This window comes from Leptinotarsa decemlineata, unplaced genomic scaffold (assembly GCF_025532065.1).
Source record: "Leptinotarsa decemlineata unplaced genomic scaffold, Ldec_3_MD MMD2_tig00004307_RagTag_RagTag, whole genome shotgun sequence".
In the NCBI taxonomy this organism is placed as follows: Eukaryota; Metazoa; Arthropoda; class Insecta; order Coleoptera; family Chrysomelidae; genus Leptinotarsa; species Leptinotarsa decemlineata.
In genome coordinates this window covers 5255267-5274918 of record NW_027412606.1, presented here as the reverse complement: position 1 = coordinate 5274918, position 19652 = coordinate 5255267, and the positions used below count along the sequence as shown (strand labels likewise).

At 33.6% G+C, this 19652-nt stretch overlaps 1 protein-coding gene across 3 annotated transcripts in view; it reads right to left on the bottom strand.

Moving 5' to 3' along the window:
• The window catches only part of LOC111503006 (Inwardly rectifying potassium channel 1), a 133793-nt gene extending 115822 nt beyond the window's left edge, over positions 1-17971 (bottom strand). The window contains exon 1 of one of the 3 annotated variants that reach the window (XM_023157194.2): positions 17740-17971. The gene's annotated coding sequence lies outside the window, so the exon portion shown is untranslated. The remainder of the gene's footprint in view (positions 1-17739) is intronic. The other 2 variants (XM_023157193.2, XM_023157195.2) reach the window with 2 other exon arrangements.
• Positions 17972-19652: the final 1681 nt, after the last annotated feature.

Genomic DNA, 19652 nt, shown 5'->3' with positions numbered 1-19652 from the left:
CTGTTGCAGCCCTATAAAAAGTATCCAAGTCTTTATTAAGTATCATGCAAGAATCATTTACATCTAGAGGAGTGAAGTGATCTTGGCAACGTTTATGTTTGCTTTTTACTAAACAGGTTCATAGACTTCTTGAGCGACTGTCCCAAATGGAAACATTGCAAACCCTTCTTTTTCGTGATCACATACTATGCAGAAAAGAAGATCTACACTCCTGAGTACTTAACAGGTTCCAACCCGAACCTTTCTGTTATGTAGACACTCCCACTTCCTCCACCTACTCACCGATTCAAATGAGTAGAGTAGAATCTGAGTGAAGGATATTTATAGCATATACTTTGTTCTTCCTCGACAGTTCTTATAATAAGATTTGTCGAAGTTTGTGGTACTTCCTACGGAAAGATCCTCAACTGCCTTTAGTACTGGAGACTTGCGCTGTTCAACTTCAATGTCTGTTCGATATACAGATAGTGTTGCTTTCATCCAAGAACTTTCCAACTTTCTGTATTCCTCCCATCTTTCTCTCTTGTTTATTCCAAGTTTCATGCCAATGTTATGAGTATATGTATAATCTTACTCCTCGTTGAAGATCCCATGGCATGAATTTTGTGATATCCCATATGAAATAGATGAGCAACTCCTGTCTCCTAGATCTGTTAGGGAGTCAGAAGCGATGAGATTCAGAAAAACTGAGAGTAGATGATATGGCTGAAAAAACACAACCTTCTGAAAATAGCCTGCCCCGTTCGGACTCTAGCTTGACCAAATTTCAGAAAGGATCGAACCCTTCATTTAAGGCATCGCTTTTCAGTATCTCTGAGAGCTCTCTCATCACCATCACTCCAGAGGTATCATTTTATAAAAAAAATTCTGTTTAGAGAACTTTTTGACTCCAGGAATTTTCCAAAAGATCGTCAACGGGCAACGAACGTGCAGACCAAGCAGCGAATCAAACTTGTTGCTCCGACTTGCCAAAGGAGCAAATCCATCTCCACCAAGACTTGAATCAGCAGCTCGATAAACGATGATACAAACATGGCAAACACATTGGAACACATGTGCCACCAAACTACCCACAGTTTCTGCGCTGGACCTGCCCCCATAGACAAAAAGGGACGAAAGTGTTATAGGAAGACTCAGCATAGGACACTCCTAACTCACCCATGGTTACCTGATGTCTTCACAAAATCCCCTTACTTGTGAATTATGTGATGATGCAAGACTAACAATTGAGCACATACTTTTAAATACTCTACAGCCCAACTCGCCGTAGACACAAACTCAGTGGAACTCTCAAAGTCATTCTCGGCCTACCTAACCAGCCCAGTGTCGCGATACACTTACTCAAGGACTGCCGACTGTTTCATTCAATCTGATTTTTATGTTTTTTATTATTAGGTAACCAAATGTATCACAGACCCCGTGTTAGTGGCCATTAGATGCCGAGACACTCCAGTAATATTCATTACTACACCAAAGGTTCCAACAAGATGAAAGTTGCTGTAAGCTGTATGTAGCGGAAAAAAAAATGAAAGTAGCTGTTTCAGGAGGGCTTTTTCTTTAAGTTCGTGTCTGAAAGTTACTTCTCTGCGTGACCTATACATCTAGGTATAAAATTACTTCTTTTGGAATTGATTGATTCCTTCCTTTCTTTGGAAGATTCCCACATTTTTTGTATCAAGATGAAATAGTAGAAGTCCAAAAACTTTCTTTCCCAATCGGCACTCAAAAACAACTATCTTTCATAAAGACTTTTTCTCTTCTCGAATTGTTTTTCAACAATTTTAAGATTGTTAGAACAAATTTTCTCAGGGTTAGGAAGATATTGGTGAATCATATTTTCGAAACATGAAATTATTTACCCAACGATGTTGTGAATTCTGATTCAGTGAATAGTTTCAAAAACAAAGTAGACATTTGCTTATTTGCCTAATAGTTTCTATGCATATATTGAGTATTTTTTAAATGCATTTTATTAACTTTTGTTGATCCTTTTAGATTTTAGGCTTATATAGGACTCTGTCCTCAGTCTTTATTTATATGTAATAATAATAATTTGAAAAAACACCCACTCCCACTTCCATGAACCTTCAACTCATTGGGTCTAAAGCAGTTTTTTTTGACAATCAGTGAAATATCTTTGAAAGGACATGTTCTGGAATAGAATGTTTTCTCATCAACTGTTTATTGATTAAAAAGAATAATGGCATATCTTTCAAAAGTTCTCAAGTATCATTATGTTAAAAAAATTATTAAATTCAGCTACGTATGTTGGGCATGGCAAAAAAAAATTCGTTACAAATGAGCCTGTCACAACTGTTTATAATGAATGCATTAAAAGGTGAGTTATGTTCTGAATGAATGTAAACAATATATAATATGGTAAACAGATTCAACATCACCATTGAGGTAAATAATTATTGAAAGATAAATTGATGGATGTAGCCGTTACTACGTGGTAGATCATCATGTTTTCATGCCACTATGTTTTTATACCACTTGTATTTGTGACTAACGTTATTGCGATTTCCTCCTAGAATGATATTTATATTCGTTTGAAAATAGGAAGTTTTATTTCTAATTTTTCATGATTATTGAAAGGTTGATGATGAAAACTTTTTGCATAGGGATGTCTTTGCATTTAGGAATATTTATCACATTTTTTTCTGATTTATTTGGCCGTTACTTGATGAAGATCCATAGTAATTTCAAAAACTACACCTCACGATTTGATCTTCACAAACTTCATTTGAAAAATATATCATGTTTCGCTAGCACAGTAGCTTTATCAATTGATTTGAATACTTCAAGTTGTTTCTCACACTAATATTTATAAACTACAGGTAACCATAATTGAGACTACCTTCAAAAAATTACCTAAACCTCCACCTAAGGTACCTATTCAATTATGATCACCTGAAGTATATTAGGTACCTCACATCTATGTCAATAATAATTCTTTCTCAGTTTTAAGAAAACAAGTTCAATAATGACGATCTATTCAAATCCAGTTGGACATTCATTAGAATGTTTGAATTTTCAAGTTTATTAATGTCCATTGCTTCCAAATGTTTCAGTTCCAAACCTTTATTTTCTATGTGTAAAATTCGAACTCTCCAATAAAGATATGATTTTCTTCTAGAAGATGATTTGAATATGTTTGTTTGTTTTCTTATTTATATAGTTCGTTCGATGTTCCTAGATTCGATTCCTAAATGTTCTGCCCGTTTGACCAATATATACCTTAGGGCACGTTCCACACTTTAATTTATATACTCCTGTTTTCTCGAATTTGGATGTCTTGTCTTTATCATTTTTAACTAACTTTCCCAACGTGTTACTTGTTTTATATGTAATTTTGATATCTCGATTCCTCAAAAATGAACCCACTTTTTCCGTGGGTTGTCCAAATTACGTTAAAGCTCTATAATTTTGATTATCTACCTTATCAATAGAAAAAACGTCTTGAATCGCTTTTGCGTAGATTTTTTTGGCAAGTATTTTGTTTATTAATTCGGCTTTAAACCCATTGTTAACCCCAATTTGCTTGATGATAATAAGTTTTTTACTGAAATTACCTATAGATAGATATCTCATGGTGTGATTACTTTTAAACTAAAATCAAGAAAGAGATATATGAGTTCTTTGGAATATTTATGAAAAAGAATAGTGATGATGACCTAGCTGCATGTCTTCAAATGTCTGTGTCAATTCCTTCGGAAAAAAAGCTTGTTGATATGAAAATAGAATAAATTTTCAAAAATAGACTGGACAATATTCCTAGATTTCCCTGAATACCTACTATTTGAGTTCCTCCTCATTCCAAATAGACATTTATCAGAGGTGAAAATTTATGTGAAAACAAGGTTTTGATTTGTGGTCGAAAATTTTTGTCTCATTCAAAGGAGAGATTCAATTTTAGATTTGATTATCATATTCATCACGCAATTTTTTTTGATTGCCTATTTCAATATTCATTTTTCACGTGGAAAATAATACGTAGGAGTTCTCTCGCCACAATGAAGACCCAAACGCTACCTCTTTCTTAATATAAAAAGCCGGCATTTCAAAGAAAAAATTCAGTTTGATGTTCAAGTACAATTCCTCATTTCAAAACACTGAGTGGACTATCCATGTTTTCATGGAGAAAATATACAGGGTCTTTCACGACGAGCGTTCGTAAGGAATATATGGAGAACGATTCAAAATAAAAACTTGATTTTTTCTGGTAGTGGGTTTTACAAAATGGCCTTCTCAACTGGAATATTTTCAACTTCCGGTATTTTTCCATTATACTGGAAATTGGGGGCAACTTCCTTATTTCAAATGGAACACCCTGTATTTTATTACATTTTTATATTTCTCAGCACATTTTGGGCCCACTTTATATAATTATGTCTATACCCAAATTCATTAGTTTTTGAGATATTAATTTTTTTCAGAAAAATTTGACAGTTACAGCAGCACTCCAAAACATGATAACTCAGAGACAGTAACAGTTGAAAATGTTATATTTCACAGAATCAAACCTTAAACATCTAGTCATGAACAGGTCCATCGAATTATCGAAAATAATTCACAGGGCGGTTGAAATTTCCACCTAAAACATAACATCGGAAAAACTGATGAAACACGATTTCTTCAAATGGAAACCATTTACAAATAAAAAAAGCAAAATAATTCAACTTATTTTCAAATTTTACATATTAAATTAGGTACCCCATATTGCGAACATAGTGTACCCCATATTAGGATACCATATGCCTCTAATATGGGGTATTGCACTTTTTTTAAATTCTGCATATTTTCATCTGCTTTTTTTAAAACCATGTATGTTTCTTCTTATTAAATGCTTGATAGTATACCCAAAGAAACATGAAATATGGAAATGATGCTTATCACTTATCAGAGTTTGCAGGTCATGACTCACTTGATTCAATGCAGTATTGAGTGAATTTTCATCAAATTCTAAATACAACTATGTATCGTTAGCGAAACGGTGCATGGAAGTATGAAGGTGGCCCTATGATAACTGAAAAGTATATACAACAAATAGAAGTGGACCTCAAATCGATCCTTGAGGTACCCCATTATTCATTTTGAGGTAGTCGATTTTTTGTTATTGAGAACGGTTTAGCAGTTGATTTTCAAGCAGAATTACCGCGCTAGAGGTGAAACCCAGGTACTTTAGTATTGCCAGAAGTAGGAAGTGATTAATGCGATCAAATGCTTTAGAGTATTCAGGAAACCCTATCTATACTGTTTGCTCAGCTGAGCTCACAACCTAAGGGGGTATAACATGTAATCTACTGAACCAGAGAATGACGTTTTTTTGTTAAGTTCGCTATTTATGGTAAGCTATTTTCAGAACTGCACTAGAATTTTCTGTACCTATTTATTCTCAATCCATAAATTGTGTTTATTACTATTTACGTTTTATTTATCAAAACGTCAATTGAAAACAAAACCTTGTCGACGTATTCAATAATATTTGTTTTCAGTTTTTTCAGGTCAACATTCATGGAAATATTGGCGGTTTTTCAACATTACAATCATTGAGTTACCAAGATGATGGTCTGTAGAAATCAGAGCGGAATTAATGAGACTCGTTCTTGTAGTAATGAAATTAATTACAGACAGTAAACTGCAGTTCACGTTTATAATAAATAGATTATAAAAATGTTGAGAAGATAATCAGGTTTTTATGGTTAAATCAGTAAATAATATTACTTTACTTACTTTGATTAAAGAAAAAGTCACAAGGCAAATGTTCAAAGAATCAAATCCGAAGCAAAGATTATCAAATCAATAAATTTCTGTTTCCAAACCAATTTTATGAAAATATTTCAATTTTGGATTTATTATTTCAGCCATATTCTGAATTTTCATATCACGAATACCATCAATTGGTGAACAGTCATTTGATTATTTAAAAAATCAAATTACGAAATGATGTAGGTATCATATTTTGAAGACATCGTTGCCCCGCATTTTTTGTCGTGTTTTCAATACATTTCACACTCGACATAATATCAACTACTATTTTTATCCAACTGATGTTCTAAGTAGAACGAAACGTAAAAAGCAAGCTGTGAAGAGTTATTTTGGTAACCATTACACAAATTAAACTTGAATCTTAAATCTTTCAACAGATCATTCTTCAAACAAGCAGCAGAATGTATGAAAATCAATTGAAAATGATGATTATTCAAACACTATAAGGTATAAAACGAAAAGTTCCGTTCAATTCGGAAACACAATTTTCAACTAAATTTTTGGATTACTTATTTACAGCGGATGTACGATCAACAAACGTAAAATAGACCCAGAAAAATATTCAAGTCTGAGGTAGTTTCGATTATTGTCATTATATACATGTTCACGTGGGTTTTGGTGTCTAAACTAGAAACTTTTCAGCAAAATTTCGTAATGCATTTTTAGGAAACTTCTACATTTTTTCGGATTTTCGACTAGATTTTTCCCACAATATTATTTTTGTGAATAACTTTCATATTAAAAAAGATACGATTTTATCACAGAGGTTATATTCTACGATGAACCTATCGAACTGACATGCTAGTTGAGAAGAGTTGATTTATCACTGTAGGCTGTTACTTAGCAATATTAATATAGATTTCTAAAAATATCACTTCTGTAAGCGTACCTTATTCAAATCGTATGTGTGAAGATATGTTTAAGAATATGTTACAGTATTGAAGACGTCATAACAGTCATAACAGAAAATAATCTATACCGTATTCAATTCCAAACTAGCTTCAATGATAGATAGGAATTTTTAAGTGGTGTACTACTCTGTTCAAAAAATAGGGTATATATTCAATCTTCTCCAAAAATATTTACTATTTTGTTCCCCCTCAGAGTATGTCCTTGAGCTCCCCCAGCGATACAGTTTTCATCTCGTCAATTATCGCGAAACGCCTTCCTTTCATGGGTCGCTTCAATCTCGGTTACAGTCGCAGGGCGTCAAATCTAGTGAATACGGTGGCTGAAGCATGATTACGGTGTTGTTTTCGGCCAAAAAATCACGAACAAGCAAAAGCCATGAATTGGTTTTCCACAATACCGAACGTTTTCCATGGGTAATTATGAAAAACTTCGAAATTTTAGGTAGTTGATTTCCGAGTAGAAAACGCTAAAATACAATGAAAACACAAATAATCACACCAAATTCTCGTCAAACATATATTTACAAAATAATAGAGGCCAACAAAATTGCTAGAAAAATCAAAATTTTTCTTCGCTATATTCGGATGAGGTGGAATCATCATCGGGTTGAATAACGATCGGATTTATGGAACTTTGCACATAATATTTGTTCTCTTCTTTTAAAACGTGGGCCACACAGTTCTTCCACACATCACTATTACCTTCTTCATTCACCTCTCGCCTTATATTGTCAAGCACTACAACATTCAAAGTCGGTGACTGATTACATTTCCGCAAGCTTTCTTTCATTGTGGCCCAAACCATTTCAACTGGATTGAACACACAATAGTATGGAGGCAAAAGTAAGAGAATATGACCACGTGTTCCACACATCGAATCAATAATATACTATTTTTTGAAATTACATTGTTTTATGGTCGCCAGTAATACCTTCTTCGTTGGAATCTTTTCGGGTTTTTCCATGTCATGATTTCGCATGAAATCGACAATATCTGCTTTTTTTGTGTTATTGTTTGGTATTATAGTCAATAAACGAGAATGATACGAAGCGTTATCCATAACAATAACCGAGTTTGGAGGAATATTTGGGAGAAGCTGCTCACTGAACCAGGTTTCGAATAAAGCCGCAGCTATATCTTCGTGGTAATCAGCAGACGAATTTTTTATATTTTTGGCCGGCAGAAGAAAAAAATTATAACACGTTTTCCCCTTAAAGAAGGTGTGTTCAAAGCACAATACTTGTTTTCGTCTACCCAGCCATATTTGACAACATCATGGGTATCAAACCAAGTTTCGTCGAGGTAGATTATATGTCAGCTGGATTCTCGGTAGCTTTTCATTCACCTCAAATATTCTTGTTAGAGTTGAACAATGCGTGTCGATTCCATTATGACCATCCGTTTGTTCAATTTTTTATATTTGAAACCACAAGACAATAAGACACCTCGTAAAGTTTCTAAAGATTTGTAATTGTAATCGGGATAGTCGAGTAATTTATACCAAATCATTCCCAAGTTTGGTATATACCATAAATTGTTCGCCGAATCACATCTTTTGTAACACCATCAACGTTTGCGAATTTTTTATTTCTTTGTTTTCATTTCATTGCATGGTCAATGATATCCCCTATTTTAATGACTCGAAGAACTGTCGAACGAGATAGTTTCGTTAACTCGCATATTTTATTCACAAAAGCATTCTGTGAATTGTGACAGTTTTCCTTCTTCGAGCATTCATGAATATTTAAAATTACTCGCTGAACTTGAACATGTAAGTCCTTATTTTCAAATTCCGGATCCCTGTCGATTGCCACAGATTCCTCACACATAATGTTATCATTTGTTTCAAAAGGTCTCCAGAAAGCCACATCTATTGTTGACAAATTAATTTGTATATTTAGGTATATAAACAGCTAACCCTTGTCTTTAGATTCAGTATCAATTTGCTTCTCCTGAAGATGCTAACCTTGTTAGCGAAACGCGCGTCGAGTGCAAAAATATCAGTTTGGTGTTAGGGTAATTGATCTCTAGAAAAAGTATTCAAAAATCGGTTTGCAAAACCACTCACTACCTCACCTAACTCTACGAACACACGGCACTGCTAAAGAAATATTGTGAAACGACAAAAAATTAGTATTCAGCCAGTCCAGCTAGCCGAGCCTTTACTCCTCAACTACATTTGATAGCACGTTTACTAATTATCTGGACGACTAGGGGCCACAGGCAAGAAATTTTTATGACTGTACTCATTATTTCATTACCGTCCCTATTGGGAATGGATAGAATATACCTCTATTTATATTAGTACCTAAAGGGGTGGTATATAACGGCGAATGTAATGAATCATTGTTAGTTTGTTAGTTTGAAAATGTCCGTATAGGACGAAACTGCAGTTAGTTACAAATAAAAGTGGTATAAAACAAAGAAAGTTTCATTTCTCTTTTCTTCATTATGATTTCCTACCACGTAGTAACGGCTACACCCATCAAATATTTCAAGTGTTTCTGAGGTCTAAATTCCATTTTTAAAATAAAATTTGATGCAAATTCTTTGATAATTTTTTTGTATAGTAGAAAATTGCCGAAAGAGCAAAACATTTTTGACTGTTTTACCTCTCACTAACAAATCAAACAAGCTAAACAGCTGAAACATTAAACATATGTTCGACACAAGTATACCAGCATAAAAAATCGCCAATTGAATATACGAATGAACAGTCTGAAATTGACACCATCACCTTTCTGTTTATGTTACTTCTTTTCATATTAGTTTCAACCTACATTTACAGTTCCTATATCTCAAATGTGAATTGGTGGATCAATGATTCAATCACCATCAAATTTGGTTGCATTGTCTGTATCATCTGTAGTACTCTCTGAAATGATTACCGGATTCTTCTTAAAAACTCACATCATCTCAGTGAGGAGGGAAATTAATCGTGTAGTGAATAATATTCGAAGAAGGGCACAGTTGTGTTATCATGAATAAGGCCAGCATTTTGAGCATTTGTTGTGATTTACTTTTGTCTTTATATTTTAGTTAATTGTTGTTATTTGTTCATAGTTCTATTTCCATTGAAAAGGACAATGTTTAATTTACCTCATACACACCTCATTTATCAAATTTTGACTGTTAATTCTGTCTCCGTATTTCTCCTCGGATTTTCAAATGAATCAAACTCGGTAAGATTTTGATCCAATATCCGATGTCCTAACACTGTTTCTATCGTATTTGTAATAACTTTGTATCATGTCTCTTTTTTCTTCATTCGTGAAAGCCATTTTTCGCCAAAAATTCAATGACTTGTACAATAACAAAATGTCATTGAGTGTAAAAAATTGAAAGTCAAATTTAGAAACATCAAAGTCAAAGCCAATTTTTCTAAAAAGAATGATAAGTTATGATACATCATTTCATGGTATTATTCAATACAGAAAGAATCCAACGTAGCGCTCATAAGAAAAAAAATAGAGTTGATGATGGTGAGCGGAAGACGATACGTGGGATAGCAAATCTGAAAACACCATTATGTAGCAGGAAAGAAGTGGCAATGTGGAAGTGTAACTTATTTTCGAATTCTTCGAAAAATTAAGTCAGAAAAAAAAAACATTTTTCGAAATTTCTGTTTTTTTCCGGATATCTCCGGATATACTCGGAATTTCATAACTTTCTCAACGGCATATTGTTAGTCAGATAAATGCGTAACTTTGCCCTAATTTAACCATCTACGTATCTCTCATAGTTTCCGAGATCCCAATGGTGAGGATCGAATTTGAAACACCCTGTATGTTTTGTTACGTTTTTCTTCAAATTCGAATAAAACGAATAAATCACTTCTTTCTTCCAGTTGAATACTTACTGAGCAAATGTTCATTGACCACTCTTGAAGGTCTTCTACATAATAAAACTGAAAACTTGGACGACAGATCAAAATATCATTATACCAATTATGCCAATATGTGAGGTTGCATTGTGCATTTTAACTAATTGAGTGGTACTTAGTTGTTAACCCAGATACTCAGTAGGTGTGCTTGGCACTACTGTGGCCATTGATTATGAGTCTGTAGGCCATGATAAAAAATCAAGATTTATGTATTATGTAAATATTGTTTTTAAATCATGTTCTGGTGCACTATACTGCTGTGGCGATTATCTCATATAACCTTGTCTTAACATTCACAGCAGTAACTTGAATCACCTCCGTTATACAGTGCATTCCTTTAATGTCCCCCACTTTCATTTTTTGAACGAGTCAACTCAAAAAATTGAAATTTGAAATAATGAAATTAATGCATGAATACTTTATTTTGAAGTAGAATTGACAGATGAAACTTTTGAGATGGCGACTGGGCGTCATCTCTGAAAAAAATTAAATAGAAAAGGGGATCTTGTGTCACATCATTTTGAAGCTCCTGGCTAATGCTTCACAACCCTAGAATATAATGTCAATATCTTCACCTACTACAAAATGGCGAAACTTTTGATAATTGCCTGAAAACATTGTCATTTAACCACATAATATGAGATAATAAGCTTGAGGTTAGTTCAGAAGATGCTTGAAATGATTGCCTTGAACTTCTTGACATATGAAGGCCTACCTGATATTTCACGTCGAACATTTCCGAACACAGTAACGTCAATATCTCTACAAATATTCATTATTCTCTGCCTTATATCCAATATTGAAGCTTCAAATAGCCCCATAAAAAATCCAAAGGTGTCAAATCTGGCGAGCGGGCTAGCCATTCTGTAGGACTTCGACGGCCAATCCAACGACCGGGAAAAGTAGTATCTAAACAGTTTCTCACTTGTCTGGAGTAATTTGATGGTGCTCCATCTTGTTGGAATACAATATCCATATCGAATTCATTAGGATTCGCTTCGACGATTTCAGTGATGAGAGGGTCAACAGTATTTTCCAGCATATTCAAATACAGTTTCCCAGTCATCACCTGAAGACGATTGTGGATACTATCAATCGAAACGTCATGAATTAATTTGGCTTGGAATCTCTCAATTTTTTTATTTTATTTTATTTATTTTTGGATTTTTTAGTTGTATTTCATTTTATTATTATTTCATTTCAGGTTTTTGGCTTAATATAATTGTTTTTTCATATATTTTTCATATGTTTTTTAATATAATTGTTTTTTCATTCTTCTTCTTCAATTTTCAATTCTTCTTTTTTATTTATTTCAGGGATTTCAAATCATTATATATAGTATCAGACAATGGAAGTCCGAACTAATGAAATTCAACAGTTCCCCTGTTACATTTTGATCAATAAATAGAGGTCCTACAATATGGTTTCCCAATATTCCTGCCCAAACGTTAATTTTTTCTGGATATTGGGTATGTGTTTCCCGGAAAACGTGAGGGTTGGTACCACTCCAATAACGGCAATTTTGTCTGTGAACATTGCCGTTTAAAAAATGCACATTCGTCACTAAAACAAATATTGTCGAGATAGGTAGGATTTCCGTCACGATTTTGCAGAATTCTGTTCTTCGATCAGGGTCATCTTCAGGTAATTGGTGTACCATTTCAATTTTGTATAGATGATACCTATTCCTCTTCAAAAGCCTCCATACAGTAGAAGAAGACACCTCACCAACATTCGCAACGGAATAAGTAGACTGTTCAGAATCTCACCAATTATTTGCACTTGCTGTTCTTCCGGAAAAGACGGATAAACTGGGGGCTTTTTATTATGTTCACTACCGGTAGTTGTGAATTTGGATACAAGTTCCCTCAAATATTTTCTACAGATAGGACGATTCGGAAAACGTTCATTGAAAATCCTTTCGGTCTCGTGAAAGTTACGCGTCGCACCGTAAATAAAAATCGCTTCAATGTTTTCTTCCAAGAGACGAGAATTAACCATTTCAGAGATTGTTGACGTGGTACTTTTCTACTATTAAAACCGAAAACTAAATGAGAATATTCTAACTGAACAATGATGTTCATTGTCGTACTGCCATTTTTTGTCGTTTTTATAAATAAAAAATAACTTAACACAATTTATGGGGGTGTTGGAATTGCCGTACGGCAGATAATAAAGGAATATTTCTATAAATATCGATATTAATGTGTTTACCTTCAGGAAATTATCTTATGTTCCGCCATTTTGTAGTAGATGAAGATATTGACTTCATATCCTAGGGTGAAGTATTCTTCAGGAGCCTCAAAATGATGTGTCACAAGACTTCCCTTTCCATTTAATTTTTTTTCCCAGATGGCGCCCAGTTGCCATCTTGAAAGTTTCATCTATCAATTTCACTTTGAAATAAAGTATTCATTCATTAATTTCCTACCCCAAATTTCTATTTTTTTAGTAGACCCGTTCAAAAAATAAAAGGGGAGGGACATTAAAGAAATGCACTGTATATCTTTAGGAGAGATTGATTTTTTTTACTTCTAGAAAATGTTGGAAACTTCCACAGAAAAGAAGGCAGCAAATTATACGAAAGAAAAAATACTTCTGAAACAACTACATTTAAGTATATGAACATTGAATTATACATAAAACACTTTTCAAATCTACTCATGTCATCGATGACATGTTAATGTAATTCAATGTTTATATGAAAGTAATTTGTTTCAACGGGGCTTTCTTGGACCTGAAATACACATTTTGAATTCATCATATAGATTGTGGAATGTAATCAGTTCAATCTTTCGACTATTGGGTTATCAAATCGTATTTTTCAACCGTAAGCAGTACGTCCAACTCAATGGCATCAAGTCTGTCGAATATGTAGCCACATCAGGTGTACCACAAGGAACAAACCCAGAACCTCTACTGTTCAATATGTTCATTATTGATGTCGGAGCTGAGATTGATGTCAATTTTCTTTTATAAGCCGATGACTTGAAACTGTTCACAATATAATATTTTTTAATGATTGCGAACGTCTCGCCCTGAATTTAAATCGTGTTGCTACATGGTGTCGGAAGAATAATCTATCTCTCAACATATCCAAATGTAATGTTATGTCTCACTCACTGAAAACGAATTTGACATTACACAACTACGTCATAAACAATCAAGTTCTGGAGCGTCCTGGCACACTCACTGATCTAGGTGTTACTTTTAATTCATTCCTATCTTTCAATAAATATGTTGACACTACTCCGACAGCTGCTTATCACATGTATGGATTCTTAGTTAGAAATACAAAAGACTTTGAAAAAGCTTCAACATTGAAATTACTTCATTTCACTTTCATTCGATCTAGGCTGGAATATGCTTCTATTGTGTGGAGACCCTACTATCAGGTTCATATAAATAACTAGAAGCCCTTCAGAGGCGCTTACTAAAACACATACTAATACTAAACTAAACTTGATGGCGCGTATCCTACTGCAGGAATACACTATTATGAATTGCTTGAAACTCATTATTTTTGTAGTATAGAATCTCCAATTTATACAATGTGCAATACCTCTAATTCTGTTAGTCATGTCCTAGATATATTCTACTACCAGATTATACAAGTTAAAAGACATTTCTTAGCTAACTGACAGTTCTGTCTTTAATTTTTGTTCTATATAGATTCCCAAATTATATTATGTAAGTTCATACTTGTAAATGCCACTGTTTCTCCCTAGTCTATAATTGGGTTCATCCTGTAGAATAGTGTATAAAATAAATAAATAAATGAATATATTTTCATTTCCATACATAATAATCATTATATGGTATTGAAAAAATATTCCTTTCTATAAAAACGTCGTTAAGATCGAGGTCAAATTATAATCAGAATCTGAATTAAAAATACTCCAAAAAGGTCGGTGGTCCGACCCCACATTATAGTGTTGCTCAGAGCCGAATGAATACACAAACATGTGAATGAGAATACTTCGAGAGTTTTGAAAGCATTACATGCATCAAAATCTTTTATGTGTTATAATTTGATTTTTCAATATAAACGTAGAATCCAAGAATTGACGATAGTTCATCCAATAAAGTTGTTACTTCACGAATAACCAACTGGTCCCAAAGGTCAAATGAATTGGTAATAGTGAGAACACTTGATGATAATGATAATAAAGGTTGGCCACCTTTATTATCATTCATATCATATTTGGACCATTTCATTCCAAAAATGTATGATATCTATTTTGAATGCCAATCTAAAATAGTTTTTGAGAGAAGAAAATATTACCCACCATGGAAAAATAAGTTAGACTCAATCTATCTACGGGGTATAAAAAGAAGTGAATTTTGAAGGACAAAAATGGTTGATCACGATTTTTATTGAAACTAGAATTCCTATCTGAAAAAGTTGGAAACAAAAATTGAAGATTCCCTCATCCTTTTTTTTGTATCGAGATGGAGTGTAGAAAGCCAAAAACTTTCTCTCTCAAAAATTAATCACTCCTAAAAATATAACCCCTTCAATTCAAAAGTATAAAGAACTACAACTTTTGTATGAGTCATTTTTTTTCAGATTACCTGAAATTTCACCATAGAAATTGGAATAACCGGTTTTTTTTGTTTAAAATTTTTTTGTCCTACAGCACGTTTTTCATAAACATTTATGGAAACCACGAAAATTATTTGTTCTTCACAAAATTTGGTGAAAACTTTCGTAACACTAAGAAAACTATTTTTTCATTCACAGTATTTATATTTTATATTGATAATGAATCTGAAAAAGGCCTCATCAGAAAATCAATGTGTCCCAAACCATTTTTCTCAGAATCAGTAGAGGTCTTTCATCACTGATGAAAGAAAATTCGCCATAAGTCGAGATCAATTAAAAATGATTTCATTTTTTTCCGTTAAAATAATTTCCTGACAAATTACCGGTTGCTCAGATTTTCTCCGAAAGTTTTGAGGTATATGAAAAAATGATTCATAAAAAATTTGAAGATTCTCATATCACCCACATTTTTCACAAACGTTTTTCAATGTAAACCATAAATAATTTTATTCTGTAGGCATTTTACCATCATCATGGGGTATGGCGGTCGTGAAAATACTACCCAAGAAGTTGAATCCTGTAGATTTTCGTGAAATAAGCATCCTACCAACATTATCCAAAATATTGAAACAAGCTCTGCAATGTTAATTGTCAAAGTAATCGACACAGCTCATTTTACTGCCTCCAGTTCCATTAGGATTTTGAAAAGGCTATAGCTATACAACTGCTCTGCCCCATGTCATCGATGATATCATTAGACTAACGGATCAAGGACTCTGTACTGAACTCATTTTATAAGATTTCAATAAAGCATTTGATACTCTCAATCACTCTTCATCATTGCTCGTTTCGTACTGATTGGGTCTCTCACCACATGCTGTGAAGGTAACTTGAAAATTACCTGAAGAATAAATCGTAATGTTAAAATTGATGAAACGCAATTCAATTATTTATTTTTCGAATACAGAGTTCCTCAAGGATCAATGCTTGAACCACTGGACCACTTGGAGTACCAACATTCTAGCATTCACGGATACTCAGATCTATTTCTCTGTTACTCCATTAGGTAATTATACTACCGCTTGTAGTATAATTACCTAATGGAGAACTAACTGGATATAATTATCAAGAATGTTTCACACCACTGCTTGATTATAAATCCCTCTAAATCAAAAGCTATAGTTTTTGGTCCTTAGCATTAGGAATATAGTTGTTAATGATGAAACCTTAGAAATTGTTGAGGAAGTCAAAGTTTTTGGTGTATTGCTGGATTTCAATATGAGATTCGGAAGACATTCCAACAAACTGTTACAAAGAGACTCCTGTGTACGTAAGATATATGGAATGCCGCATTTTCTACTGCCAAAGCTCAAAGTTATAATTTATGAAAGTTTGGTGCTGTCGAATTTTAATTAGGCAGATGTTGTTTATGACCACAATATAACTAATCATAAACAAAGATATCAATAAGTGTAAAATGCATGTTTATGTCTAATATATGGATAAAAGTAGGTAATGCAAAAGAATTTTTTATAAATTTCACGAAGTTGGTTGGCTGAAAATGGAAAATAGAAGAACTTTACATTGTAGCTTTCTTTTTTATGAAATGATTTGCACATTTCGTATTTATATCAAAAAATAACCTTTCTTACGGATGTGCATGATCTAAATATTATTTTCGCCCTCTTTCGAAAGCGAATATTTCAGGAGATCTAATACTTAGTTATCAAATTTGCAAAATTTATAACATAATTCCATCTGATTCCAGTTCAAACAGTATTCATTCAACCTTCTTGCTAATAATTTTAAGAATTCTTGTTTCAAATTAGCTGCTGGTTGAAAAGTTATAGAAAATGAATAATATTTGTATCGGGGTGTATTTAGTTGTGATTGGTCCCGTTTATTTGATTTCATTTTTGGTATAGAGATATTTTTGTTTTGGAGTTGAGTGGAAGAGCAACAGAGTAGCATTTCCTGCTTCAAAGTCGAACTTCGCCCTTTATTATCTTTATAAGTCTATAATCCGAAATCTTACTGTTTTCCAAACATGTAATGGGTAATGATAATGAAGACTATTATTATTTTCACTCTATTTCATACCCAGTACCTTGGATCGACTTTTATTAATTTTTTCTGTTATAAACACAATATATCCCAACCTTTTCAGCAAATCTTCATTCTTTTATCATTCATCAATTTTTTGCTGTCCTAAAAATAGTCCAGCACTCATCTACGTCAGTAGGTACCCATCCATAATTTTATTTCGTCGCGTGGAACTGAATAATCAGTACTTAATAGTCATTATTCAAATTCGACCTTGTTTGGAAATTATCAAACTCAACCTTGTGCAAAATTATCAAGTTCAACTTCAATGAATTCCGACTATTTATTGCCTGTGCTCGTGGCCCTTGACTGGATTCGTTTATCTAGAATCTAGACCATACTGTACTGTGGTATAGATATCTGTCTCACAGTGTTAAAATTTGAATTAGCCCGCGCTACACGAGCTAAGTCCATATCACTTGATAAACTATATAACTGAACAATTGAACACGAGTATTCAAATTCAATAACATTAACGAAAATTTCTATTCGAACATAACCTACAATATGTAATCGTAACTCACCGTATATCTTCATTTAATCCAATCAAAGAATTCGAAACCGTACCACTTTTAACACTATAACTCTTTTTTGTTGAGAAAAGTGTGAAAGTGAGTCATTTCCAACAGAACAAAACAGAACATGATGAAAGTAAAGGCACTGTGTTGCGGTACTTTTAATATGGTACCCCGGCTACGCGTTCGCGACTCACTCGCGATGTGTTCCGCCGTGATGTGTCAGTTGAAATAATCGCGGAATGTATTTTGCTTGGCGGTACCATATGTCGAACAATTTATGCGGGGACAACCTCTTCTCTGAGTCACACATAACGACGCCGACGTCAGTTTCGGGAAAAGCGGAGCCTATGGTAGGTAATTGGTATGATTCAACAGTTATCATCAAAGTTGAATATTTACGAAAATTGCAACTATCATATTCTTCAATATTGTGAAATGTTGGTTGAACCTATGGTTAGGGGTTTCAAAAATAACTTTAATTGAGAACATTGACACAGTAAAAGCACTTGCCAATTATTTTTCGTCACATCTCATTTGACATAAATGTATATAGTTGTGAGTGAAATCTTAGGTTTCTCTAACCTTCAATTGAAACGAGCACACACTCTAATTTCTCACACAGATGAGCAAAATTTCTCTGGCGCAGTCAAAAGTGATTCAATTCTTCGTTAGTTGAATCCTACACATTTTCTTTTCGTTTCTTTCCTAATTACTCACGTCTTTATTTCATGAGTTCAGAATCACGACTTAAAAATCATTATTTCGACTTTAAAGTGTCAAATCCGGCTTTAGACTTATATGTTCACCTTCCACAATCTAAAAAATATGAAAATGGTAATGGAGAACTATATACACGTGTAGAAAGGGCAAACTTTTTAGTTTACCCCGATAAATTAATGCGTAAATTCAGAGTACTACATGGGCTTAAAGTATAGGGCTTAATAAAGTATCGGGCGGGTCATTTTTTTTGTGGAAGGTAACAATTACCCAAAAAAGGTCGATAAAAAACTAGTTAACTTTCTTATAATGCCAAGAATAATTCATATTCAAAATTTACCTGCTGGGATTTCAATAGTTTTTCAAATTCTACCTGGTATCTCATTTATCATTAACCAATCAAGTGAGGTCAGTATTACTGTTCTATACAGGGCGTTTCAACGAAAACTTGACCTCCCCTGTACGTCAGAAAAAGACATGTAATCGAAAATTTCAAAGAACACGTCAATTTTTATTTCTAGGGGGACTAATTTTGATATGGAAATCATACCCGAAACTTCACCCCCCTGCGGTCAGCAACTATCCCCCCAGTTTTTTTCAATGGCATGAGGGTCGAGTGATATATCATTTAAAAGGTCTTTTGTCCCTTTATTACCTTTGTAATTTTTTTAGAAATTGGTTCATTCGTTATCGAGGAATTTGATGTTGAACGTTTTATTTTAGAAAATACAGAAAATTCGCTGTCGGATAAATTGTTCAAAATGACCTCCACCTAGTTCCATACAATAATACAGTCTACTCTCGAAAGCGTTCCGTATATTATTCAAGATGTCCGCAGTCAGCATATCGGTATTCTCGAACAATTCTCTATCGCTGGTTTTCTAGATTTGTACAGTTCCGACATCAGGTGTCCTCACAGAAAGAAGTCCATCGGTATGAGATCAGGTGATCTAGCTGGCCACTCCACTGAACCCCTTCGATCCAATGCATTAGAAAACGTTCGCCCAAAAACTTTTACTCCAAATGTGGGGTGCACCATCCTGCTGGAATATTATTTCATTTTCTACTAAATTGTCATCATTTTCTAAAATTTGTGTAATCATATGATCTACAGTCTTGTAACCGATTTAAGCATGTGTCTCCATTGAGATTACCTCCAATGGTCCAACAATATGAGTACCAAGAATGCCGACCCAGATATT